We start from the raw sequence: 27,775 nt of genomic DNA on the forward strand, positions 1-27,775 counted from the left end.
TTCAACTGTTTATTACCTCGATATTTGTCAAAGTATATCACATATTTTAATTATTTCAAATTAGAAATTAGATTAATCTGAATAGAATACGATGTAGCTTGAGTAAAAAAGTCACCCATCATTCATCCTGAGTGAAAAAAAGACAGTTATATAGGCCAGTCAAGTGAGTTTATTTTATACACAAGCCCACACATGCACACATACCTCAATTGCTTATCACAAAATGTCTGTAAAATGCCTATTATACTTCAGTGTTTTGAGAAAATATTTCTCAGAGTTGTTAAGTAACCTGCTCCATTTTAAACGACTAACTGATGACAGTCTGAGATCCAAAACTAATTCTGTCTGATTCAGATATCTGTCTTTTGTTTATTTTGTTTTTGCTTGTAATTTTTTGGTTTGTTTTCAAAATACTTGAAGGTATGTACAGTTCCATTACCAGATGGATTTTAGTGGGAAGCAGAGATGGGGAGAGAATGTCAGTTTTGGAGTGACCTTAACAGCTGCTACTAGATGCATAACCGTAAGTTATAAAGGAATATAAAGGAGAATGCCTACAATCATATCCATGTCCAAATAAGGCCTTCATTCCCAAACTCAGGCCATTTTGAAAATAGTTGGGGGTGGGGATGTGAGACCATATGATATTTTAGAGACCATATGACATTTGAGAGACAATATAACATTTATTTTTGTTTCCTAAAACACAGAAAGCATCTCATGAATAACTCAATTTAAAAACAGGTAAAATGAGGGTTTACATGGGTAGCCTGGGAGACACCTAATAATTCCCACAAAAATTAACTATTTCTTTTAAAAACAGGAAAATGGTTAAGGCTTATTGTTTTGATGTCTGTAACTTGAAAAGAAAGCAGAGGGGAAAAGAGGCACCATCATAAACACTCTCAAATTTATGTCTTGGCATAATGTAGAGAAAAAAGAAAATCCATAAAACTTTGAGTAAATACATTGTTTCAGTACACAAGATAAGACACCATATACTCCTTTACAGCCAAATATTGATTCCACACTCAGTCTTAGAGTGAGGAATAGAGGGAGAAAGTGCCAGGAAAAGACTGGTGAAATGGAGGATGAAGATACATGAGATAGCTCACTGATACCAGCAAAGCCTTGGTGGCTCCGTGCTGAGTTAAGGAAGAGATTTGAAAGCAAGCATATTTCCCTGGAGGCAGTAAAACTGCCTCCTGGAAAGAGAGCAAGCTATGGGGTTAGACGTTTAATAAAATTTTAGGTGAGAGAAAGAGTCCAGGACTTTCACCTAAATTGCACACCAGTTGAGCTCATCTGCTTGTTGTCCACATACTCAGGCTAGGGAAAAAGTGGGCATATTTCAAAACTCAACCCTTAAATTGTAGCTTGATGTGAAAAAGTAGAGACAAATTCGCCCATGCTACATCAAAGTGTAAGAAGTGTCCATCTTAAGCTGGGAAACCTGAAAGTCATGGCAAGTATAAAATCACTTTTTAGTAATAAGACAAGGAAAAAAATAGCATAAAAGAACATGCAAACAAAGTATTAGGAATCCATCCTATGAAATGCAAGTTTTAAAAATGACACAGTGTCCAAGAATAATTATACAGAAGGATGCAATTAAAACAAAAATTCAAAGAATCCATCAAGGACAGACACACAAAATTAACATGAAATGAGAAATTCAGAGCCAAAAAATACATATGTGGCTAAAATAACAGTTTACAAAATAACATAATTAGAAATAGCAAAGAAAAGAAAAGTATCTGTAATGTAAATAATTTTAAACCATTTTATAGAGTCAATGTTTGGCAAGGTTGTCCACAAGTAAATACTTTTTACTTTTGTTTGTGGCAACCCTACATTAAGGAAGTCTGTTAACATCATTTTACCAACAACATGTGCTCACTTTGAGTCTCCTAGTCATATTTTGTTAGTTGTCATTGTATTCAAACTTTTAAAAATTAGTATTATATCTGGCATAGTGCTCTGTGATTACTTATCTTTGTTATTAACATTGTAATTGTTTTAGGGTACCATGAAACACATCTATACAATATGGCATTGTAAATTGGTGTCACTTTTGCACAGGAATGTGGTAATATGGAGCAAAATTTAAAGTGTTTGTATGATTTGACCCCACCATAATCTCAAAATTTAATCTAGAATATACTAACAAAAACATGTCAAGTTATGAATAAGAAGGCTTCTCATAACACTACTTGTTTAGCATCAGATTTCCAATTTATAACAAATTGGAAACAACCAGGATGTCTCTAGCTAGTAACCTAGAAAAATAAGTAACCGATTAAAAATTTAGATAAAACTATATCTTTTGTGTGTATTGGGGATATATGAATAATAGTCACACTTCTGAAGAAATAGATACAGATACCATAAATATGAACAGCTTTCTTATTGACAAAGATGACGCTAACAATGTGGCATAATCACTAGTCAGTTTAACTACTTTATTCCCAGAATTAAACATATCCATGTATCATTAAGGATCTCCACAGGGTAATAGTGAACCCTGCTTTAGTAAACTCATTAAATTGTGAAACAGAATTAAAATAAATTGAGAACAGAGTGCTCCCAAAAGAGGTAGTGACTTGAGACACAGGTTCAGACCTTTATTTCCTCTCTCTCACCGATCTGATAACTCTCTGCTTCCTGAGGGAGAAGGACACAGATGATAATGAAAAAAAAAAAGTTATCCTCTTGTTAACTGTACTGTCTGAAGGAATGAGTGGAAGTTTTTTTTCCTTGAGCCATGGCCAGAAACAACTAGAGGAATAAAATATTTCCTCTAATGATGTGAATAAAGCAAAGTGTGGAGCAATGTTCTCTTACAAGCATCTTTATGCAAATTAATGCATTTTTTTGTTGTTATTTGACATCTCACTTCATAAATGAGATTCAACCTGCATGTAGGAAATGAAAAAGATGATCTTGACTTAAAGAAAACTAACATTTCATCCATAAAAGTAATTTTTGATTTATGGGCTGAACTTGCCCATAAAAACGTTGTGAAAAAGAAAGTTTATCTTCAACTTTCTTCACCTTCCTGTTTCCTTTTCTATGTTTCCTTTTTGCTTCCAGATCCCACTATTTTTTTCTAACAATATTCTTTAGGCTATATGTGTCCATACATTTCCTGGATCTTCATCTCTTATCGCAGAATGTGGAGTTAGTATCTTAAGTCATTACGTATCCTTAAAAAAACCAGGTATATCCATATTAAACAGGGTTTCATAGAAAGGTATGGATTTGAATTCTGTTTCTTTCCTTAGTGTTCTAGATGTAATTTATTGAGCAAGTTACTTTAGGTCCATTAGCGCCATTGTTTTTGTTTTTTCCCATACTTAAAATACAAATATCTATAATTAACTACAGTTTTTCTTATTAAGAAATTCCTAGATGAGTGGACATTTAATTAGATTTTAATTATTAAGCAAAAGCAGGAAATACCATGACATTTTTCCAATGGTGGCTATCAGGATTTAGAAATAGTCCATTAAAAGGCTTATTTTTAAGTGAATTTTTCTTCCTGGAATCCATGGGCTATGTATCTTGATATATATATATATCACAGTTGTATGACTATAGACCTGACCACGTCATAATCAGGAGACCACAAGGTGAATTGGAGACATACTCAGTTAACATGTGCAGTTCTAAAGTATTTTTAAATATCCGTATGATCATTTGGTTTATTTGCCTAAAAACAACCATTAACACATGAAAGAATTTTGTGAAAAATCCCTTGTCAATGTGAATTAATTATTCTTGACCATTTAAGAGAAATACCTATATAATAGCTACCAAAATTGTTAGACTAAACCAATTAGTTGGAGTAAGGATGCTACATAAAAAGATTAATTCAGTTATAAATTAATTGGCCTAATACCAGTTAATATAGAATTTCCTTTATATAGACACAGCCTAGCATTCCACACGAAAATGCACTATACTGTGCCAGAAAGAAAATAAAATGAATGCATAAAGTATTAGCAAAAATTGTTTTAAAATATGTAGTAACAGTTTATGACAGACTATCAGTAAGAGAATTGTAAATTTGGAAACAAAATCTCATTCTTCTCCACTTAATCTCTTCTTTTTCTTCTATTTTTTATTAAAATATTTCAAACATCTGGAACTTTACCATTTAGGAACTTTGTGGTTAATTTACCTGGTAGAGCATATTGACATGTAACTCTCAAAATTATTTGTTGTGAACTATGTCTGAAACCGTGCATTGCTGTTCTTGTATCTATCTACTTTATAATCCTTTCACTCTCTCTCCCCTAAAATGTGCTGATAAAGCTAGCATTATGTAAATGTTACTAGTTACTATAATCAAAGAAATGCTTCTACGCAGGCATTTTCCCTTTCCATTCTATGAACACCCACATACAGTATGTGTGTATATGAACACACATATACATATGTGCACACACACATATTATTTATTTTTAGAAATGAGCCTAATCATATATAATATATATATTATATATATGCAAGAGACACAGCTTTAAATTATACAGAATGACTAAGTTGTCATAGAGCCTGCTATCTGAGTGGAAGACTATATATTGGATTCTTTTTATAGCCAACCAAAAAAATAAAAAACAAAAAACAGAAGCCCCTCCCTCCAATGTTTGTCATTTAAGTCCCAACTGTGCTGTAGCCTTTAACTGTGTAAGACAGCAAGACAGCACATTTTGTAGATTAAACCAATAAACTCACAAACATAAAAGAAACAAATCTCATAATTGCGGATTTCAATTAAAGGAAGGGAGATCAAAGCAAACATTCTGCTGGAAATTACACAGCTGCTATCTATACAAAATGAGAAAAACGTCTAGAGCCAGCCATAATTTTACAGAGGCAAAAAAAAAAAAAAAAAAACCATGCAGCAAACCCTGCAGTAGGACAGATTGTCTATGCTCCTCACGTCCCAATCAGTAATACAGAAATATTGAGTAATAAATTCCTTGCCTCTCTCCATCTGAAAAGCTCCCACCATCTGTGAAAGACAATTTGTAACAGCCTCAATATTAAGATTCAGTAAACAGACAATCACTCCCCTCGTGCCAAGCCGTGGCTACATTTGGAGAAAAGCATAAAGCAAAACAATTAGTAACACCGAGACCCCTCTATTACAAATTATCCAGCCACCAAAACAACTAGTTTCAATTGCGGTTTCCCTTCAACTGGAGAGGAATGCAGGAGATCCTGCATATTTGGCTACCTCCGTGGCCCATGCGTAGGCCTCATTCTAATGCGTTGAATTATTATTGATGGCTGAGGCAGTTCTGCTCTGCTGGTGAACCAATAATGTCAAGGCACTACCTGCAAGATTAATTATAGGAGAGAATAGGCTGAGGTTTCTTGGGACTGAGACATTAATATAGACTGAGCATCAGTTTCAGGGGATTCAACAGACAGCTGAACTAACGCCTCAAACAACGTGACTCGCACTAAATCCCGGTAGCTGTATCTTAGCAGCATGTGGAAGCTTAGAACAATTGTTTTTAACTATGAGGTACAGCGCATTCTGTATTAAAAAACAAACAAACAAACAAACAAACAAACAAAAAAACCCTAAAATACAAAATCAACGGTTCTACCTGAGTTACAAATTCAACCTGAGCTTTGCAGAGAGCATAGATGATACTATTTATTTCACCACAAAGAAAAGGTGACACCACTTTCCTCATGCGTTTGTCCTTGGAACATGTAAAATATGTTCTTATTTACTGCATTTTCTAGGGTTTTGAGTAGGGTGACAAATCTTCCTGGTTTCCTTGGAAAAAATCTCAATTCCCACTTGGTATCCTGGAGTGATTATTAAAAACACACACATTTTATTCTTAAACTCTCGTGGTTTGGATGATAAGTTATACAGTCACTTTAGTTGTAAGGCATATGGAGCCTGAAGCATTTTCTCACTGTGGCTATAGCCATCTTTTATGTAAATATTTTATTTGCTTGTCATATGCAGGTATTTGTACACTTTCTTGGAAATAAAAATTTTAAAGAAGCTGAAGTGTGAAGTTAAATCGAAGGATATGCTACATTTGTAATCTTAGTGAAATTTAACTTGGGGCTTCTGCTTCATTTTGGCAAATTCAAAGTTGTATGATATAAAATTATATTATATATGTGTGTGTGATACATAAATGTATATACAAATATTTAAATATATGTATATACCCATATGATATCAGGTAACATTCATTTGATTCTTAATTCTTAATCTGTACTAGACACTCATCAAATGATTTTACATATTCTAATTCTTGCTTTATAGATAAATAGATATGTGTGTGAATATTTATGCATATATATAGATGTATGGAATCTGTATATATCTATATGTATGTGTATATAAATATTCCATAAATCTATATATGTATGTGTATATATGTGTGTATACATATACAACATATATGTGTATATATACACGCACATATATACATGTGTGTGTATACATATATGTATGTATACATATATACACATATAAAATATGTATGGAATCTCTATATACTCTCTATATTCTCTCTATATATTTTATTAATATTTTCAACTGAAAAAAGTGAGGCACGGATGGATGAATGATCATGTTCATGGTTACAGAGTGAGCAAATAGTAATGTCCAGATTCAAATTAAAGAACTCTGTCCTTAGTGTACAGTCTGTAACCAGTTAACAAGCTCTTATAATTCGTATGTGTATGCATTTAATACATGCATTGCGGAGGTTTCTGTATCAGTCTCACTATTTAAATCATCTGGAGTATACCAGAGAAAACAAACCATGGTAGCAAAACTAGTAAGGCTAAAGAATTACAACCATGCACTGCTGAATTTGTTATTGTAACTAGGAGGCCATTTTGTATTCTAACATGGAATAGTTATCTCGAAATAATTTATTTTACTTTGCAAGTTAATGCTATTCTCGACTATCTCTCTATTTTCCTCCCAGCAGCAATCAAAAGGAAATTGAAAAAAAAAAAATCCACGATAGATTTGATCTATTGTCTTAAAATGTCATGACTGTGGAGCGTATGATAGTTAGAAATAAGTTATCAGGCATCTCCACATGAGTAAAGACAAATGTCTTTGTCAGTTTTAAATAGACAATGAGGAACACTCCACTTGCGAAGGAAACTAAATTCCAAGTAACTGGAAGGACTGCCTTTATATATATGTATACGTCACCTATCACCTGCACTTCTGTTTAGAGTGTTTCAATAGAAAATTTATAATTAAAAAGTCTTGTAATCTGAATATACTATATACAGTTATGCATGTTAAGAGTCTGTCTAGTTTTATTGGTGTTATTATTTCACATGAGGAAAACACAAGAATAGAGACAACACATTTTGCTAACCAGAGAGGATGAGGAGCAAGGGTCAACCTGTCTGTAAGATTCTTTCCATAGTGCCTCAGATCACATTTAAAAGACTAAGTTAAACAAAGTTTAGAAAGATTCTGTAGCTTTTCTAGCATTCCATAGTTGTACCTGCCTCCAGGAGATTTTCATGCTAGTTGATAAAATGGTCCTCTTTCTATGGCTGTCCATCCTAAATATACTCTTTAGTTATTAAATAAACATTATGTTTCAGGCACAGTTCAACACTGGGGTAGATGCTTGAGCAGTGAGGTGAATGAGACACACAAGGAATCTGCCCTCATAATGTGTAAAACCTTGTGGACAAGGTAAGTAATGAATATAGAAATGAAAAGACAACTGGAATATTTGCTCACTCTTCTTTTTGCTGATATAACCTTTAACACTTTTCTTCCTTTTAATTCAGTGTCACCTCTGACTTGTCTTATTTCTGTTATCAGTACCTCGCCAAATTCTTGTGATTTGATATTTCAGGGAATTTCCTTCTTGTTCCTCTTTTCCTTTCCATTCTTATGAGATCTTCAACCACAAAAGGCATGTTTAAAATTTATGATAGCAGCTATGAAGTCTTTAGTATTATTTCCTTGGGTTTATTGATTTTCTGTAATTATCTTTCTAAAATGAACTGCATCTTCTTTTCTTATATATTGTTTGGCTTGCTTGTCTTTATGTGTTTATATTTGTGACTGTCATAAATTTATTTAAAGTTTTTAGCTCAGAATTCTCCATTTGAATTTTATTGTTAAAATATGATTTATTATTAATTCATTATTAAAATGTGGAATTTGGGTACCGTGTGTTGAATTCATAAAACTGTAGTTAATGGCACATCATCGTCACTGATCTGTGTCACAAAACTCTTGAAAAATGTTATTTACTTTATTCTGTATTCTTTATTCCTATTTTCCTCTCCCTTATACCACATAGAAAGACATTTTATAATATTTAACATGGGAAAAATTTTGGTATACTTTTTTTTAAAGTAGGCATTTATATTCAGTGCTTCAATTTTAAGTTGCATAATAAAACTATTGGATATTTGATTTTAGAGATTCGTCCATGTTGTTGTTTTCATATCTAGTCTTTTAACAGCTGGCCAGGGTTTCATGGTGCATGCTCATCAAAGCAAACTGCACACTTGCCTGCTGATGTACAACTTGCCACAACAAATCTCACTGTAATACCATACTTGAATATATTCCCTTATACTTACCTAGGAAATAAGGTCTTTGGTTGTATACCAAGTCGATTTTCTGCATCATAGCTTATGAAAGGAAAGAGTTAACAGCAGGCCTGTGATCTGTTTTTTCCACCTCTTCTTTAGGAATGGGACAGGATGAAAGACTTTCCCGTCAAACCATCTTTTAAACATATGAATGTCAAGACTTCTACAAAACATATGTTGATATTTTCTAGTGGGTGAGTCCTTATCTTTGAAATATTGTGGCCAACTCTATGAGTTTGCCAGAACTACCACAACAGAATACCATAGACTGAGTGGCTTCAACAATAGAAATTTATTTTTTCACAGTTCTAGGGGGAAGAATTACAATATTGAGGTACCAACAGGGTTGATTTTCTCTGGTGTCTCTCTCCTTGGCTTGTGGATGTCCACTTTCATGCTGTGTGTTCACATGGTTTTTCCTCTGTGTAGGCGCATCACTGGTGTCTCTTTGTATGTCAAAATTTCCTCTTATGAGTACACAAATCCAATTGAATGAAGGTCCACTTTAACAGTCTCTTTTTAACTTAATTATCTCTTTAAAGGCCCTGTCTTCAAATACAGATACATTCTGGGATACTGGGGATTACAGCTTTGACATATGAATTTTGGGAGAACATGATTCAGCCTATGTACCTGGTTGGTCTATGTTGCTTATTGTAAATTCACCTAGAATATCATTCCCTTAGAAAATGTCTTATAGACCAGATAATTTTCAGATCATAACATAAAAATATTTCATGACTTGCATAGCTCCCTTTTGTGTAAGTTATACCCTTCTAGCATAGGTGAGACCTATATGTTAAATCTGTGTCTGACACACTGTAAAATAAAAACTTAGGACTCAAGAACAGTCCTGGATTTCTCCATGCCTCTTCTAGGCTTCGCAATTACCCAAGAGTTCTGTAAAAGGGCCGTATATGCAAAGTGGCCTCCAAGTGCCAAAGGAGCAAAGAAGCTGCAGAAGGAGGCAGACAAATCCAGTTTGTTGGTTTTGAGTGATTTATTAAGGGAACTTGCAGAAAGAATAGTGGCCTTGGGCAACCACAACACAGGTAGATTTTTACACTGTGAACTCTCAGACCCACGGCTTATACCTTGGGGAAAAAGCCTATGTACGCTGGAGGAATGTGTAAGTCGTTGCAGACATTTCAGCCTATAATTTCCGGGACTATAAGGGTTGTTTTGGAGGAAACTTGCTGTGAATAGGTGTTCTTACATAGGAGCAATAATACATCAACTAGACATTTTGGCGGCATTCCTGAACTGGGGTTAGTCAGATGTTATATGGCAGATTAGCATTTAATAAAGTCACTCTTGTCCCTATACCATGGTCCTGAAATTATTAGTACATTTTGATATTTAATAAGATCTCAGATTCATGTGTGTCTTACTGAACAACTAACACTTTTTGTTGTGATATGCAGTTTTAGAAACTGATAGGGTTTTTTGTTCTTATGTCTACACATTATCAGTTCTTCTATCACTCTATTCATAAGGACTTTAGAATCATAACACTTAATTCACATTTTTAATTTTAAAACATATTGAGGATCTATTGACCATATTTTTTCTACCATGTTATTAAATAACTCATTACTATGTATTTTTTTGTATTAAAAAATGTTGAAAGGTATTCAAAAAGAGAAGCCAAAATACCTTGTAGTATAAGAAGGAATAAAAAAAATACAAAAAATGTATGATGACATGTATCTACCATTTTATTATCATCTTGAGTAAATTTATTGCCCCCAAAATTTTGTGTTCTGTTTATCCTTCCCTCTTGCAACTCCTGTCAACCACTGATCTCACTATTTCCACGGTTTTGCCTTTCCTACATGTCATATAGTTGAAATTATACAGTATACAGTCTTTCTAAATTGACCTCTTTCACTTAATAATATATGTTTAAGGGTCCTCCATGTCTTTTTGTAGCTTTATAGCTCTTTCTTTTTAAGAGTGAATGATATTCTATTGTTTTAACACAGTTTATTTATCTATTCATATACTGAAAAACATCTTGATGGCTTCCAAGTTTTTGACAGTTATGAATAAAGTTGCTATAAACATGTGTGTGCAAGTTTTTATAGACATAAGTTTTTAACTCCTTTGGGTGAATACCAAGAAATGTGATTACTGAATAGTATGAAAGGAGTATGTTTAGTTTTGCAAGAAACTGCCAAATTTTGTTCCAAAGAAACTGCACAATTTGCATTTTCAGTAGCAATAAATGAGATTTCCTATTGCTCCACATCCTTGTCAGCATTTGATGTTGTCAATGTTTTAGACTGTGGCCAATTCTAATATGTATGTAGTAGTTTTTTATTATTGTTTTAATTTTCATTTTCCTGATGACATATAATGTGAAACATGTTTTCATGTGCTTATTTGCCATCTGTATGTTTTCTCTGGTGAGGTTCTGTTTAGGTCTTTCACTGATTTAAAACTCTAGTGTCTTTTTATTGTTGAGTTTTAAGGGTTCTTTGAATATTTTACCTAATAGGTTTTTTTTTTTTAATCAAATGTGTGTCCTGAAAATATCTTCTCTCATGCTTGTGTTTTCATTCTCTTGACAGTGTCTTTTTCAGGACAGACATTTTTAATTTGAATAACATCTATTTTATTAATTTTTTCTTTCATCAATCATGCCTTTGGTGTTGTATCTAAAATGTCATCACCAAATCAAAGGTCATCTATTTTTCCTTATGTAATCTCTAAGTGTTTTATGGTTTTTCAATTTAACATTTAGGTCTGTAATTCATTTTCAGTTAATTTTTGTGAATGGAATGATCTGTGTCTAGAGTCATCTTTTTGAATGTGGATGTGCAAGTGTACAAGGACTGTTTGCTGAAAAGACTACAAAGGATCTTCAAACAGTTCACAAAAATTTTCTAAATTTTCCATGAATTTCAACTTTTCTCACAAAAATAAACTTGCATTGTCTTGTTGTAACATGTCTAAACAGGACCTAGTTTGAGGTACTAAGAAGAATATCACACCAGTTTGAAAATAACACCTATCAGAGCAACATGAATTCTGATAAAATGAAGCAAGAACAAGCATCAAATTTATGGTAAGGCTTGAGCAGAAACATAGAGAAATAATTGACCAAAAGCCTATGGGGACAATATCCAAAATAAATCGGCAGTTTACAAATTATAACTGATGTTAAGAAGGGATGAGATAATGTTGAAGCTGAAAGCTCAAAAGAGCAGACCATCCACATCAGTTTATGAGAAAAGAAAAAAACAATAACAACAACAACAAAAAACTTATTTGTGCCTTAATTGAAGAGCACCAAAAATTAACAGCACAAATAGGTAACAACCTGGATACGTCAGTTGGTCCAGTCTACAAAATTCTGATTGTAAAATCAAAGGTGAGCAAACTTTCAACTTTATGGGTGCCAAAACCATTGCACAGAGATGAGCTACAGATAAGAGTAGAGCTTTCAATTGAAATTTTAGACAAGTGGAGTCAATATCATGAAACATTTCTTTGAAGAATTGTAACAAAAGATGGAACACGGCTTTAACAGCATGATCTTGAAGACAAAGAAGAATCAAAGCAATGGTACCAATATGTGGAAGTAGACTAGTCAAAATAAAAGCAGATCAGTCAAGAGCAAATATTATGGCAACAGTTTTTTAAGGATGCTCAAAGGAATTTCGATTGTTGACTTTCTGGAGGGCCAAATAATGATAACATCTGCTTATTATAAGAGTGTTTTGAGAAAGTTAGCCTCAGCTTTAGCGGAAAACACCTGAGAAAGCTTCACTAGAGTCTTTTCTCCACCATGACAAGGTTCCTGCTCATGCCTCTCAAACAAGAGCAATTTTGCAAGAGTTTCAATGGGAAATCATTAGGCATCCCCCTCGCAGTTTTAGTTTGGTTTCTTTTGATTTCTTTTTCTTCCTGATGTTAAAAAAATCTAAAAAGGGTGGCCAATTTTCTTCAGTTGATTATGTAAAAAAAGCATTGACATCATTAAATTCCCAAGACTCTCAGTTCTTTAGGGATTGACTCAATAATTGGCACCATCTCTTACATAATTGTGTTGAACTTGGTGGAGTTAATGTTAAAAGTTTTTATCTTTAATTTTTATCTTTAAATTCCAGTTTTCTACATATTTTTAAAATTTCCCTCATATCTTTCCTGCATCGTGTTGCCTTTGTCCTTTGTGAAAGATCAATTGGCTATATTTATATGGGTTTATTCCTTCACTCTCTATTATTTTCCATTGACCTATTTGTGTATTTCTTTGTCAATACAACCCTGAATTGATTACCCTAGCTTTATAGAAAGTCTCAAAACGGGGTAGTATCAGTCCTCCAACGTTATTCTTTTTCTTTAATATTGTGTTTGCTATTCTGCATCTTTTGCCTATTCATATCAATATTAAAATCAATTTGTCATTATCCATAAGATAACTTGTTGGGATTTTATATTGGAGATTATATTGAACCTGTAGATTAAGTTGGAAAGAATAATATCTTTACAGTATTGAATCTTCCTGTTTATGAACATGAAATGTCTCTCCAAGTTTTTAGCTCTTCTTTAATTTCTTTCATCAGAGTTTTGTACTTCATATAAATCTTGAACACAGTTTGTTAGATTTATACATGAATATTTCTTTTCTGGGTGCTAATTAATGTAAAGGTTATTGCATTTTTTAATATGCAAAAGTTACCAATGTAAAACACAACAAAAAAGTGCTTGCATCATAAATACATTAGTTGCAAATAACAAAAAGCCCAAATATCAATGGCTTTAACATAAAATAGATTTATTGTTTCCTTATACTTACAAGATGCTCCTTCATGTAACAGACTGTATTCCAGGTACACAGAAGAAGGAATAAAAACCAAAGAAATTTATGAGACTTTTTTTTAAATCAGGAAGATACTAAAACTCTCACCAAAGCCTTTTATCAAATTCCTCTTACATATTATTGGCTAGAATTTTATCTCGTGATCAAACTTTGCTGCAAGAGAATATAAAAAGGTGTGTATTTTGAGCATTACATGTTGAAACTTCAATATGGATATTTTTACAGTGGGGAAAAAAGAGTACAACAGATTGAATAGACAACTAAATTAATACTTCAGAAACGTACGTGTAGAACAGCTGAATATTTGAAAGAACAGGCCAGCAAACATATTAGACTTGAGTTCTCTAATTTATGTATTTATTTTAAATTAATATAAAAATAACCATCTGTTTCTGTAAAGCATATGGCTGTTAAATAGATATTCAATAATAAAGTTTGCTTTGTTTATGAAAGAAATAGTTGCTTGGAATTTTTTACAAGAGACATTAGCAAATGATGCTAGGAATAAAAATTTATTCATAATGTATCTATTTTGCAATACTATGAACAAATAATCACCATTAGAAAATGTAAAAGGGACCTGGGGTTTTAGTAAATCTCTGACATATCCCTTGCCATGATCACAGAATCTGTATGTATATCATCTTGTATAATCTGGCCAATCACTACTCTTTGAAGTAATCATTCCTTTGATTGAAATTGTAGCTTCTTTTGTTGCATGAAACTATTTTTAACAGATTGCATATTTACTTGAGAAGTTGTATTTTTTATATGACTACACTATACATATCAGAAATATGACTTATTCATTTGTATATCCTTGTATTATCTAACCAATTTTTAGCAAAGTGGGTTCCTCACTCACACTTGTAGAACAAACATTAATAAATCGAACGAATACTGATGGCCTCATGATTCCACAAATTTGTTGTGTTTAGCAAATTTGTCTGAAACATAATTTCAACCCTAAACAACATACGAACTAAACTTTATGCTCCTGAGGGGGGTGTGTGTGTGTGTGTGTGTGTGTGTGATTTTCACATTTTAGTAACAATCTATAAGCTAGGGATGCTGTGCAAAGTTCAGTAGATGTTTTTATGGGTTTCTGTTGTTGCTATTGCTGTATTTTATACCTTCATAATGTCATGAGAAAATTTATGAATTCACACATGTTGGTTGATATGATTTGGATGTGTCCCCACCCAAGTCTCACCTTGAATTGTAGCTCCCATAATTCCCATGTGTCATAGGAGAAACCTGCTGGGATGGAATTGAATCATGGGAATGGGTCTTTCATGTGCTATTGTCATGATAGTGAGTTAATTTTCACAAGATCTGATGGTTTTATAAGTGGCTTTTCCCCCTTTTGCACTGGAATTCTCTATTGCATGCTGTCATTTAAGACACGACTCTGCTCCTCATTTGCCTATTGCCATAATTGTGAGGCCTCCCCAGCCATGTGGAACTGTGAGTGAATTAAACCTCTTTCCTTTGTAAATTATGCTGTCTTGGGTATGTCTTTATTAGCAGTGTGAGAATTAGTAATACAATAAATTGTTACTGGGAGTGGAGTGCTATTGTATAGATACCCAAAAATGTGAAAATGACTTTGGGACTGTGTCACAGTCAGAGGTTGGAACAGTTTGGAGGACTCAGAAGAAGATAGGGAAATGTGGGAAAGTTTGGAACTTCTGAGAGACTTCTTGATTGGCTTTGACCAAAAGGCTGATAGTGATATGGACAATAAAATCCAGGCTGAAATGGTCTCAGATGGAGATGAAGAACTTGTTGAGAACTAGAGTAAAGGTCACTGTTGCTATACAAAGAAACTGGTGGCATTTTGCCCCTGCCCTGGAGATCTGTGGAACTTTGAACTTGAGAGAGATGATTTGGGGTATCTTGTAGAAGAAATTTATAAGCAGCAAAGCATTCAAGAGGTGACAGAGCATAAAAGTTTGAAAAATTTGCAGCGTGATTCAGTAGAAAATAAAAAACTATTTTTCTGCAAAGATATGCAAGCCAGCTGCAGAAATTCATGTAAGTAACAAGGAGCCAGATGCTAATTTCCAAAGCAATGGGGAAAATGTCTCCAGGGCATGTCAGAGACCTTCATGGCAGCCCCTGACATCACAGGCCTGAGGCCTAAGAGGAAAAAATGGTTTTGTGGGCCGGGCCCAGAGTCCCCTTCACTGCTCTGTGTAGTCTCCAAACATGGTGTTCTGCATCCCAGCTGTTTCAGCTCCAGTTGTGACTAAAAGGGGCCATCACACAGCTCAGTTTGTTCCTTCAGAGGATGCAAACTCCAAGCCTTGACAGCTTACATGTGATGTCGGGCCTGTGGGTGCACAGAAGTCAAGAATTGAGGTTTTGGAACCTGCATCTAGATTTCAGAGGATGTATGGAAATGCCTGGGTGTCCAAGCAGAAGTTTGCTGCAGGGGTGGGGCCCTCATAAACAACCTCTGCTAGGGCAGTTCAGAAGGGAAATGTGGAGTTTGAGCCACCACACAGAGTCCCCACTGGAGCACTGCCTAGTAGAGCTGTGAGAAGAGGGCCACTGTCCCCTAGACCCCAGATGGTAGATCCATTCACAGCTTGCTCCACGTGCCTGGAAAAGCCACAGGACCGGAACTTCCCATGCTGTGGGAGCACACCTTTTGCTTTAGCATGAACCGAATGTGAGACATGGAGTAAAAAGGAGATTATTTTGGAACTTTAAAGTTTAATGACTGCCCTATTGAATTTCAGACTTGCATGGGGCCTATAGCCCCTTTGTTTCTTTCATCGGATATTTACCCAATGCCTGTACCCCCATCGTATCTGGGAAATAACTTGCTTTTGATTTTATATGCTCATAGGTGGAAGGGATTTGCTTTGTCTCAGATGAGAATTTTGACTGTGGACTTTTGAGTTAATACTGAAGTAAGTTAAGACTTTGGACTGTTTAGAAGGCTTATTTGGTTTTGAAATGTGAGGAAATGAGATTTGGGAGAGGCCAGGGGTAGAATGATATGGTTTGGCTCTGTCCCCACCCAAAAGTCTCATCTTGAATTGGGAGGAATCTGGTTGGAGGGAATTGAGTCATGGGGGTAGGTCTTTCCTATGCTGTTCTCATGATAGTGAGTTAGTTCTCATGAGATCTGATAGTTTTATAAGGAGAATTTTCCCTCTTTTGCACTGCACTTCTCTTCTGCCTGTTGCCATGTAAGACATTACTGCTCCTCATTTGCTTCTTTCATAATTGTGAGGCCTCCCCAGTCATATGGTACTGTGAGTCCATTAAGCATCTTTTTCTTTATAAATTACCCAGTCTTGGGTACATCTTTATTAGGAGCATGAGAATAGACCAACATGTAGTTTCTCTATTTTATAAGATTTGTCTCATTTTTGCCTATTTTTAATAAGAAATTGTATTTTGTATATATTTAATTTGTTCCAACTTCAACACTTGTGGGAACCCTTATAAGGTTCTTCCCTCAAAGTTGCTCATGTTTCATGCTGAGAACCTGTGAATATGTCAAGAGGGACTTTACAGATGCAGGTATGATTAAATTAAACATCTTGAGATGGAGGGATTATCCTGTATTATTTAATGGAACTAATGTAATCACAAGGATGCTTATAAGACAGAGGCAGGAGAGCCAACCTCTGAGAGAGAGAGAGAGAGACTTCAAGATGTTACACTGTTGGCTTTGAAAATGGAACAAAGAGCCAGGAGCAAACAAATGAAGGTGGCATCAGGAAGCTTGAAACACAGAGAGAGATTCTCCTCTAGAGCCTTCAGACTCTTTAGCCCAGCCAGACTCATCCTGGACTTCTCTCCTCCCCAAATTATGCAATTTTAAGCTACTATATTTTAGGTAACTGTAACAGCAGTAATAGGACACTAATACAACTCCCTACCACAATTAATGAAAACAGTCTCTTTTGGATGACACTTAAGAGTCTCTTTAAGTAAAATGTTCAGTCCCTACGAGTCCTGCTTAATCCCTCTTATGTACTCAAAATATAGGCAGTGACTTACAGTGTTTTTATATTACAGAGTTAAAGAGGACCCCAAAACTATGCAGAGACCATGGCTCCTATGTCTTCAGTCAACTTTGTTCTTTTCTGATTATGCTGCAAGTATTGACTTATCGATTAGTCTTTTACCATTAAGTATAATGTTAGATGTAGGGTTTTTTGTAGATTATCTTTACCAAGCTGAAGGAGGATACCTCTCTATTCCTGTTTTCCTGAGAGATTTTATAATAAATGATGTTGATATGTTTCACATTTTTTTCTGCATAGATTGTAATAATCAAGTGATTTTCATCTTCTAGGCTAAAATAATGTGTAGTGGAATTAATTAATTTGTGACCCTTGAACTAGTCATATGTTCCTAGTGTAACCTTTATTGGTCATGGTGTATGACTGCTATTACTAAATTAGACTTGCTAACATTTAAAAAATGATTTTGTGTTTATATTCACAAGTGATAGACTCCATAATTTTTGTGCTTTCTTTTTTTGATATCAGATATCAGCACAATAGTAGTCTTATAAAATAAATTAAAGATTGTTGCTTCCTCTTTACTTATCTGAAAGAGTTTGTAAACTCATATTAATACTTCAAAAGTTTGATATAATTCTTGATGAAAACCATTTGGGCATATAACTTTCTTTTTCAGGAGGTTTATAATTTAAAAATCCACTTGCTTAATAGCTATAAGATTATTCGAATTACCTATTTCATCTTGGATGAGTTGTGAAAATATTTTCAAGACTTGGTCCAGGTTGTCTAAGTTGTCAAATATATGTGTTTTAGAGTTGTATATAGTATTCTTTTTTGCCTTTTTTAATCTATAGGATTTATAATTGTATCCTATTTTTATTCCTGATATTTATACTAATAATTTGGTTATTCTTTTTTCCTTACTCTTACTAGATACATGTTAATATTATTAATTTTGCCAAAGAATAAACTCGATTGTTTTCCAATATTTATGTTTTTATTTTTTATTTTATTCACTTATAGTCTTATTATTTTCTTTCTTATGCTTACTTTGCATTCATTTTACAGCTTTTTATATATGTTCTTTAAGTGGGAGAGTAGATGATTTATTTGATTCTTTTAATTTTTTTGAAAGTCTTTATTTATAGCTTTACATTTCTTTCTAAAAACCGATTTAGCTGTCTCCTACAAATTTTGGTAGGTTGTCTATTCCATTTTTTTATTTCAATATATTTTCACAAATTCCTTTGAGACTCTTTTGACCCATAGATTATTCACAAGTGTCTAGATAATTTTCAAGGGTTTGAATATTTTTCTGTTATCTTTTTGTTATTGATTTTTAGTTTGATACCTTTGTGATTAGAGAACATACTCTGTATGGTTTCTAGGGTTTTACATTTTTGAATTTTTTTTTAATGTTCCAGAACATTTCTTTCTTTGGTTATGTTCTGTGGGCATTTAAAATTAATGTGTATTCTCCTGTTGTTGCTTGGCATGTTCTAGAAATGTTGATTATATCTTGGTGGTTGATGGTGTTGCTGAGTTTTACTGAAATTCTGTTTAGTTGCTCTACTAATTCTTCAGAGAAGGGTGTTGAAGTCTCTGATCTTTATTGTGGACTTGTCTATTTCTTCTTCAGTTTTTTCAGTTTTCACTTCACATATTTTATGGCTCTGGTGTTCAGTGCATGAGCTTTAAAATTGCTATGTCTTTTTGGTAGATTGCCCTTTCTATAATTATATAATGTCCCTCTCTGTCTCTAGTAATTGTCTTTGCTCTGAAGTCTACTTTATCTAATCTTTTATTCAGGCTGTTTTCAAGTTAATATGATTCACATTTTCATGATTTGTCTTTATCCATCCTTTTACTGTCAACTTGCCTATAACATTATACTTGAAGTGAATTTCTTGTTGACCAAAAATAATAGTCATGTTATTTAATCCACTCTGCCAATATTTTTATTGGACAATTCAGATTATTTCCATTTAATATAAATATTGATGTTAGGTTTAAAGCCTATCATTTTATTTTTATTTTAGTTTATCTCTTTTTTAATTTTTTTTTATTTTTTCTGCTTTTATAATGAGTAGTTTGTTTTTGACTTGCATTTCTCTCTGTGTGTGTTTTTATGTATGTATCTATTTCCTTTTTTTTTATAAGCTTTGTTGGTGGTTGTGCCAAGTATTTATATTTATTTATATATATATATATATACACACACACACATAATTTATCATGGTATACTAGTGTTATCATTTTTATCAGTTCAAGTGAAATATAGAAATCTTACCTCTGTTTACATTGTTACTGCTCCCTGCTATAACTGTCTTAAATACTTCCTCTACATATAATAAGAACAAAATAAATCAGTGATATAATTTTTGACTCAATGTCAATAATAATTTAGATAACTCAAGAGAAGAAGAGTGTTTCATATTAGCTGATTTTTTTTCATTTATTTCTTCATTTTTTGCTTTATTTTTAAAGAATTTTTTCCCTTTTATTTATTTTTTAATTTTCAATTTTTATAGATACGTAACAGCTGTACATATTTATGGGGTAAAAGTGAAATTTTGATCCAAGCATACAATGTGTAATAATCAAATCATGGTAATTGGGATATCCATTACTTAAAGGACTTTTTTTTGTTGTTAGAAACATTTCAGTTTCTTACTCTTACTAGATATATGTTAATATTAACAGTTTCACTTGTTTAGTTATTTTGAAATATACTGTAAGTTCTTATTAACTATAGTCATTCTGTTGTGCTACTAAACACTAGATCTTATTCCTTCTAACTATATTTTTTATACCAATTAAGAATTCCCACTTATTCTGCCCCTACTCACCCTTACAATAGATTTACTGGCAACAAATTATCTTAATTCTCACTCCTGTGAGATCATCTTGATTTTCCTTTCATTCTTGAAGGCTATTTTCACTGTTTATAGGATTCTGAGCTTTCCTGGCCTCCATTGTTTGTGAAGAAAAATTTCTGTCATTATAATAGGTTTTTTTTTTTTTTCCTATACTTTCAAAAGTATAATGAAGATATATCTTAGTGACATCGATTTATTTAGTCTTATTTTGTTTGGTGTTCATTCAACTTCTTGAATTTGTATCTTTTATGTTTTTTGCCAAATTTGGGAAAGCATTCCCCTATTATTACTTCAGGTAATTTTTTACCCCAGTCTTTTGTCTTATTCCAGTGCTTTGATGACAGAAAATGTAGATATTTCACTATATGATAGTTTGCTACGTAATGATATTTTGGTCAATGATGGGTCATATATGTTATGGCAGTCCCATAAGATCATAATAGCATGATTTAACTGTACCATTTCTATGTTTAGATAAGTTTAGATAAACAAAGACTTACCGTTTTGTTACAGTTGCCTACAGTATTACGTGTTGTACCAGTTTAGCCCAGGAGCAATAGGCTTTGTAGTATAGTAGGTTATACCACTGAGATGTGTGTAAATATACTCTATGATGTTTGCACAATGACAAAATCACCCGAGGATGTATTTCTCAGAATATATCCTCTTTGTTAAGTGATACATGGCTATATTTTCACACGTTGCTGGAGAATTTGTGTGTAATTTTCTCAGTTTTGCAGATTGTTTAATTTCTGCCTGCAGCCTCTCATTCTTTTTTTTTTTTTTTTCTCCCCTCTATTCTACCCATTCACTGAACTTTATATTTTGGTAATTGAATGTTTTAATTCTAAAATTCAATTTGGCTCCTGTTGATATGTTCTATTTCTCTGCTAAGATGTTTCAACTCTTTGTTGACATATCCTTTTGTTTTTTAAGGACATTTGTTTGCAATTGCTTACTGAAGCATAATTATTATAACTGTTTAAAATATTTTTAGATGATATGAACATCTCTGTCATCTCATTGTTGGCATCTATTGCTCACCTTTTAAATCAAGTCTGGTATCTTCCTACTTCTTGGTATGATAAGTGATTTATTATTGAAGACTAGACATTTTTGTGTTATTTTGTGAGACACTAAATTTTCTTTAAACTTTCTGTTTTAACTGGCTTTCTGTGACACTGCTCCAGCCGAAAAAGAAAAGCAGCTGGTTATAAATACAAGTCCGGGTTCCTTACTCATCCTTCATTGAAACCCAAGGGGAGTGGTCTTTTGATGCACTAGGTGAGTGCTGATGTGTTGGTGTCTCACATGAAATCTACTGACATGATGGTGAGAGTGGGTTTGTTATCACTGGGTAATGGTGAAATCCCTGATTCTCCAGTAAGCTTTCTCTGATGCCACCTAGGCATCGAGGAGGAGGGGCACTACATTGCTGATGAGTGGGGTGAAAGTCCATGTTCTTCATGTGGTTTTCACTGACATTGCTGGACAGAGTACTTGTTACAGGCTGATGGTGATGTATTGGTTTCCTATTTGACTTTCTCTACCATCAAGACAGCAGTTATTTTTTAACAGATTTGTGATTGTGAAAATCAAGATTTCTAATTCAGTCTTTGCTGACTCAATTTGGAATGGGGCCACCATTTTTGTTGATGTTGTTTTCTTGATTTGTTTCTTGGTGTTTGCCTGGAGTAGAGTGGTTATTAGGTAAAAGTTTTCTCTCTAGCTAGGCTGCTTTTCTCCTAATCCTTTGACTAGAGAAAACAGTCATTTTCTGGAGAATTTTGTCTGTGCCCATTGGCATTTTCAAGCAGACAGCTTTTTCAGCTCCAAGTCTAGTATACATGAAACAAAAACCAAACCCAGGAATCAATCATTGTGTTGTTTTTTATTCCTGAGGTCCCTTGCTGGTCTGCTGTCTTCTTTATACCTATATAGATCTTTTTACACTTATTTTATATATAATGTACAAGGTTTTAGCTATGATTAGTGAGAGGAATAGGAAAAAGTATTTCTCCTCCATCTTCCCAAAAGTGGAAGTCACTCCTAAAAATGTGGTTTCAAGTTTCTAATGTTAGGAATTTTATAGATGTCTGTTTTTCTTATTTCTGACTATATTCCATAGGAATAACAAAGCCAGATTATTTTATTCCTTTTAAACCAATTAAATCATACACACATCTTAATGAATATTCCATTTTCATCTGGAAAGAATGCGTGCTCTTCTGTTTTGAAGTAGAATGTTCTATAAATGTAATTTAGAAAAAACTGGTTAACAATGTAAACCTTCTATATTCATATTTGTTTTCCCTATAAATGTTATATAAATGAATAGCATATGTGTGTTGAAATCTCAATCTTATAGTGTGACTTTATCTATTTCTGCTTTCAATTATTTTGATTTTTGCTTCATATATTTCAAAGTTCTGTTATTAAGCATGTATACATTTGAGATTATTATGTCATCTTGGTGAACTAGTCTCTTTATCATTAAAAAACATCCCTCTTTGTCCCAGGGATATAAATTGTTTTGAAGTCTCTTTTTAATATTAATATAGGCACATAATATTTTTATAGATAACAATGTCAAGGTATGGTCTTTTCTACTTCTTAACTTGAAAAACAAAACACAATGAAACTATCTTTTAACTTTTGACCTGTTTACAAGTAAAATTGCTTTCTTGAAGTCAGCATATAGATTGACTTTGGTTCTGTATTAATTCTATCAATGGCTCTCTTTTATTTGGAGCTTGTAGCACATTTACAATTAACTTACTTTTCTATAATGTTGAGGTTGAATCTATCATTTTGCTCTTCATTTTCTTTTGTTCTCAAGGTTCTTTTCTTCTTTTTTTGTCTTTTCTTGGCTTCGAAGATATTAATTATTTTTTAAAATTATTTTATTTTCCATATTAGCACATTATACCCACTGGTCCTTTATTGCATAGAAGAATGAGCACCAGACAAATAGAAAAATGAGTTGAGTTGTGCTGTGTGCTTTGTTTTGTTTGTCATTAATTGATATTAAATTGACCAAGCTAGATGGGCATAGTGGCTCACATCTCTAATTCCAGCACTTTGGGAGGCCAAGGCTGAAGGATCACTTAAGCCTAGGAGTTCAAGACCAGCCCTGACAAGAAAGCAAGACACCATCTATACAAAAAAATTAAAAATTAGCAGGCATGGTGACATGTACTTATAGTCCCAGCCACTTAGAAGACTGAGGTGGGAGAATCAGTTGAGCCCAGAAGTTCTAGATTGCAGTGAGCTATGTTCACACTCCTGCAGTCTAGCCTAGGTGACAGAGTGGGACCTTATCTCAAATAAATAAATGAATTTTTTAAAAAAGCACATTTATCTTTTTTGACCTCTTTAACCAACTGTAGTATTAGACGGTTTTAGCGGCTTAATTCTGTTTTATTACCTGTATGTAAACCATCTTAATATACTTGCACAGCAAGTTTATAAATAGAGCTTCTAAATTTTTAATTAAATGATTAATTAATCTTAACCAAATAAATCAGATAAAACATCAAATATGCTTTGAGGCATAAACCAACATTATCTGCTCCAAATAATATTATTACATATATACAAATATTTTACATGGAATCTTCACTACTTAAAAAATTTAAAAGCAGATTTTAGCAACATTTTTCTTATTTCAATTAGTGTGTTAATCATGTACAAGCTATTGCAATTCATGTTTACAATTCTACAAAAACTTAAGTAGTTACAAATTCGTATAAAATGATATAGTCATAAATAAAATTCTGAAGTTGAAAATATTTGTTTTTATTGTCTTCTAATTTTTATTCTCTTCCTTATGAAGTGTAATAACCCGTGAAAGTGAGACAAGCATTTAAATTGCAAAAAAAAAAAAAAGAAGAAGAAGAAAAACAATTAACTAATTCAATCAACTGGATGAGTTCTTGAATACACCAGGGAAGAATATCAAGCTTTAAGTAGTAAAATATTTTAAGTAGTAAAAGTTTCAAATAAGGAGTGCAATAGAAAATTTTGTTGCAATAAGATAACTTCAAAGAAACCTTAATTACATATTGGTTATACTTTTCAAAACTTTTTTATAAGCTATAAAGGAATGCCTTCATATCATAATATCTGATATAGTAGTCAATTTTTTATAAAAGGACCCTGAAAATTTTATTTTTATTATTATTATTACTCCCTGTACTTAGTAAAGGTAATGGTAAGTGTTTATGCCTCATTATGAAATATTAAACACAGTATTACAACAAGCAGATATTATTTTAAGGTTCTCTTTTTTCCCAACATAACATGTTTCTCAAATATTTTTGAGATACAATTACCAATATCCTTTAAAATTCTGTTTATTCTTGTTTAAGCATTTGGATTTCAGAAAGACATTATGTCACTTGAATTTTTTAAAAAAATTTTTATTCAAACTGTGAACCCAAAAGTATTTGAGGCAGGTATCAATCAATTTAGAAAGTTTCTTTTGCCAAGGATAAGGATTCACATGTAATAAAGCCATTCATATGATTGGGGGACCTTAGAATTTTATTTTGGTTTACATTCTCCCCCTTCTGGCCAAGGTTTGCCGGAGATAGCATCAATGTCCACCAAATGTTTATTTTGTTTCATAGCATTGCCAGGGCTACAGGATTGTCTGCCCCAGGTCCATCCTGTCCCTTAGTGGGACACTCTGTGGCAAAGGGACTTAGAGTCAAGAGACTTATAGTCAATTAAATATTCTAGGCCAGATAGGAATGAACATGAACAAGGCATTCATTATCTCTTAATTTTTTTGTTGTTTTAAAGAACCAACAATCAAAAAGCCAAAGGCTTATATTTAACTTCTGTGTGTTGAGCTACTGCAATCTTGTTTTTAGTTACAGACATATAACAATTCACTATATAAAGCATAACATTGTTCTGAAAAATAAATTTTAAATATATATATTTATCTGCACAACTCATAACTGGGAGTATTATACTAAGGAGGCTTGGTCACAAAGTATCATCATCCTCCTAGTAATTATTTTCTCTTAATTCTGTGGGAAGCAGGAGATTCCTTATGGTTGAGGTGGATGAAAAGGTGCCACATAATAGCTCAGAAAACAAAGTCCTTTGTTTTACTAGCCATTTAGGCGTATTTGTACCCATCTTTGATTTGGAGTGTCTGACCTTGATCTACTTCTATACCTCAAAACCAGCCCTTACAATCTTATGTGACAACCTCTTCCATGATAGTCTCTGGGCCTAGAGGGAGGGGGCTTCTGTAGCCTTAAACAGCAGGGCATTTGCAGTGAAAAACAGATCAGGCCCAGTGGAATGCCAAATGAGGCAAATTTACATCTTTCATGATTCAATCTGCACTCAAAAACAAAAGTCAGGGCTGAAATATAGTAAAAAGTGTTATAGTTTTACTTTGAAACAATTTCTTCCTCTCTCTAGCCCTCCTTTCCCATTGAAGAGATATTATAGTAAGACTAATTCATGTGCAAAATAAGTTTTAGGCTTATTGTACTTTGGGTGATTATTTGCATAGATTGCAGCAAGAATTGATTGCCATATAGGCTCCTTTTAAGTTGGCTTTCTGAAACTTTACGTAAAAATATGTTATTCTAGTCAAACTTTGGTAAAATAACCAGTGTCTCAAATTGTCCTGTTTTAAAAGAAAAGACTCTTACTAAACTTATAGAAATAACTATATTTTCATAAAATCAGAATACTCACAGTTTCTGAATTTTGGAGAATTCAGAGAGAAAGGTAAATTTGCTCACAAAAACATGCTTCATCCAATTGCTCTAAACTGTACAAAAACAGAAAAGAAAAAGATTTTCTAGAATTTTCCTTGGAGCAGCACAGTTCCAAACAAGATGTTGTTTGTTCACCTTGGAACTGCTATTCACATGCTAAGTAGCTCTTCTTAGATGAGAGCTGTTTATTAGGTACTGTAGAATCTAGCAGCTCCTTACATAAAGTTACTTCTAGGGAAAATGGAGGCTCTCTGCTTATGAGAATTTCCTTCTGCCATCTCTAGGTAGTAAGATTCTATTTAAACCATTTTTATTTTATTATAGAACTCTTTGGGGCACCATTACTTCCATTAGCATAGGGGTAGCTTCAGTTAACATTTCATAGCAAGGTGGTAAATACCCCTCAGGTGGAAATTCTCTAGTCCAGTAGTTGTCATTGGGAAGTGCTTACAGTCTTTTGTCATAAGCTCCAATAAATGTTCCACAAAGGACTATGAAGTGGAGGATTTTTCCTGACCAGCACTCCAGCTTTTGCCCTATATTCTGTGGGCTCAGGCAATCTTATTAGTTCCTATGTGTTTAGCATGTCCATGTTCTGTGCGGGAAACGCATGAGGGGAGAAGAAAAGACATACACACAATACCTTTAAGAGTAAACAAACTTTATCTCATGTAAATGGCAATGCAGATGTAATAAGCAAATGATATAATAAGCAAATAATATAATAAGCAGACTGACATAATAAGCAAATTGAATAGGAAGGGGAGAAGGGAAAAGATTTTTACACTCACTAGACTATGGAGGATTCACCACCAGAATGGATAGCAACAGCCTGGGCTCCAGAGTCAGCTACTTGTCCATCCACAGAGGAGGAGAAGTCTCATGACTTCAGCGCAGTCCGGGACCCTAGCTCTTTTTGTAACAAGTTATTTGGCATGAGGCCCGGTCACGAGGGCCCTTATGACTGGGCTCAACAAACACAAAAATGTCAATTTGTTTTCCCGATTGTCTATTGTTTTTCAATAACTAACATATAGGAATAGATCGAAATAGAGATTTCTCTGAGATAGCACTGGAGAAACACCTCAAGGGGTTCACACAACCTGTTCCGGGACTTGGTGACCATTGTTTGTGTCTATGTTCAATTGAGTTCAAATTCAATATTTAACTTTTTCTCCACAGTCCAATGAACACGTCTCATAGAATAGACTTACATGCCTTCGGTTTTATGGTACTAGATAGGGAAACCTTCCCCCGTCAGATACAATATCTATTTTCATAGCCATTTATGTAAAGGAGTCACAACTACCTTTTATGAAATCTGTTTAAACATCTCAAATTTTATAACTCTAGTAATTTATACATTTTTATGCTTTGGTCCCAGAACCTTTTTTTTTTTTTTTTTCCTACCCACAGTCTATTTTACCTTTTCCCTTGAAAGAGGATCTGGGTCCCCAGCCATGGGTTGAGCCAAGGAACTCAGTCTCTTTTGTCAATCTTTATCATAATTTGCCTTAGCCTTGCTTCACGAAATATTAGCTTCTTATTATAACCTTTGCCTTTTGATATTTCTTAAATTTCCCCAATTTGGGGTAAATGCAGAAAATGGATGCGGGGCCTTTTAATGTTAGAGAATGAACAGGATGGGTCATCATAAAGCCAGTCCCACCGGGCTTTCAAATATGAAGCATATTA

General features: G+C 33.5%; 2 long non-coding RNA genes across 2 annotated transcripts; one reads left to right on the plus strand and one right to left on the minus strand.

Annotated features, from left to right (window-relative positions):
- LOC126959399 (uncharacterized) lies at positions 1–26,961 on the minus strand. Its single transcript, XR_007727529.1, has 5 exons — positions 26,872–26,961; positions 26,058–26,133; positions 19,745–19,795; positions 5,246–5,346; positions 1–3,206 (listed from the first exon to the last, which is right to left on the minus strand). It is a non-coding gene; the product is annotated as an uncharacterized LOC126959399 (long non-coding RNA).
- Positions 7,634–17,891, plus strand: LOC126959398 (uncharacterized). The gene is made up of 3 exons (XR_007727528.1): positions 7,634–7,717; positions 8,734–8,828; positions 17,504–17,891. It is a non-coding gene; the product is annotated as an uncharacterized LOC126959398 (long non-coding RNA).
- Positions 26,962–27,775: the final 814 nt, after the last annotated feature.

The sequence above is a fragment of the Macaca thibetana genome, chromosome 7, assembly GCF_024542745.1.
Source record: "Macaca thibetana thibetana isolate TM-01 chromosome 7, ASM2454274v1, whole genome shotgun sequence".
NCBI classification, from domain to species: Eukaryota; Metazoa; Chordata; class Mammalia; order Primates; family Cercopithecidae; genus Macaca; species Macaca thibetana.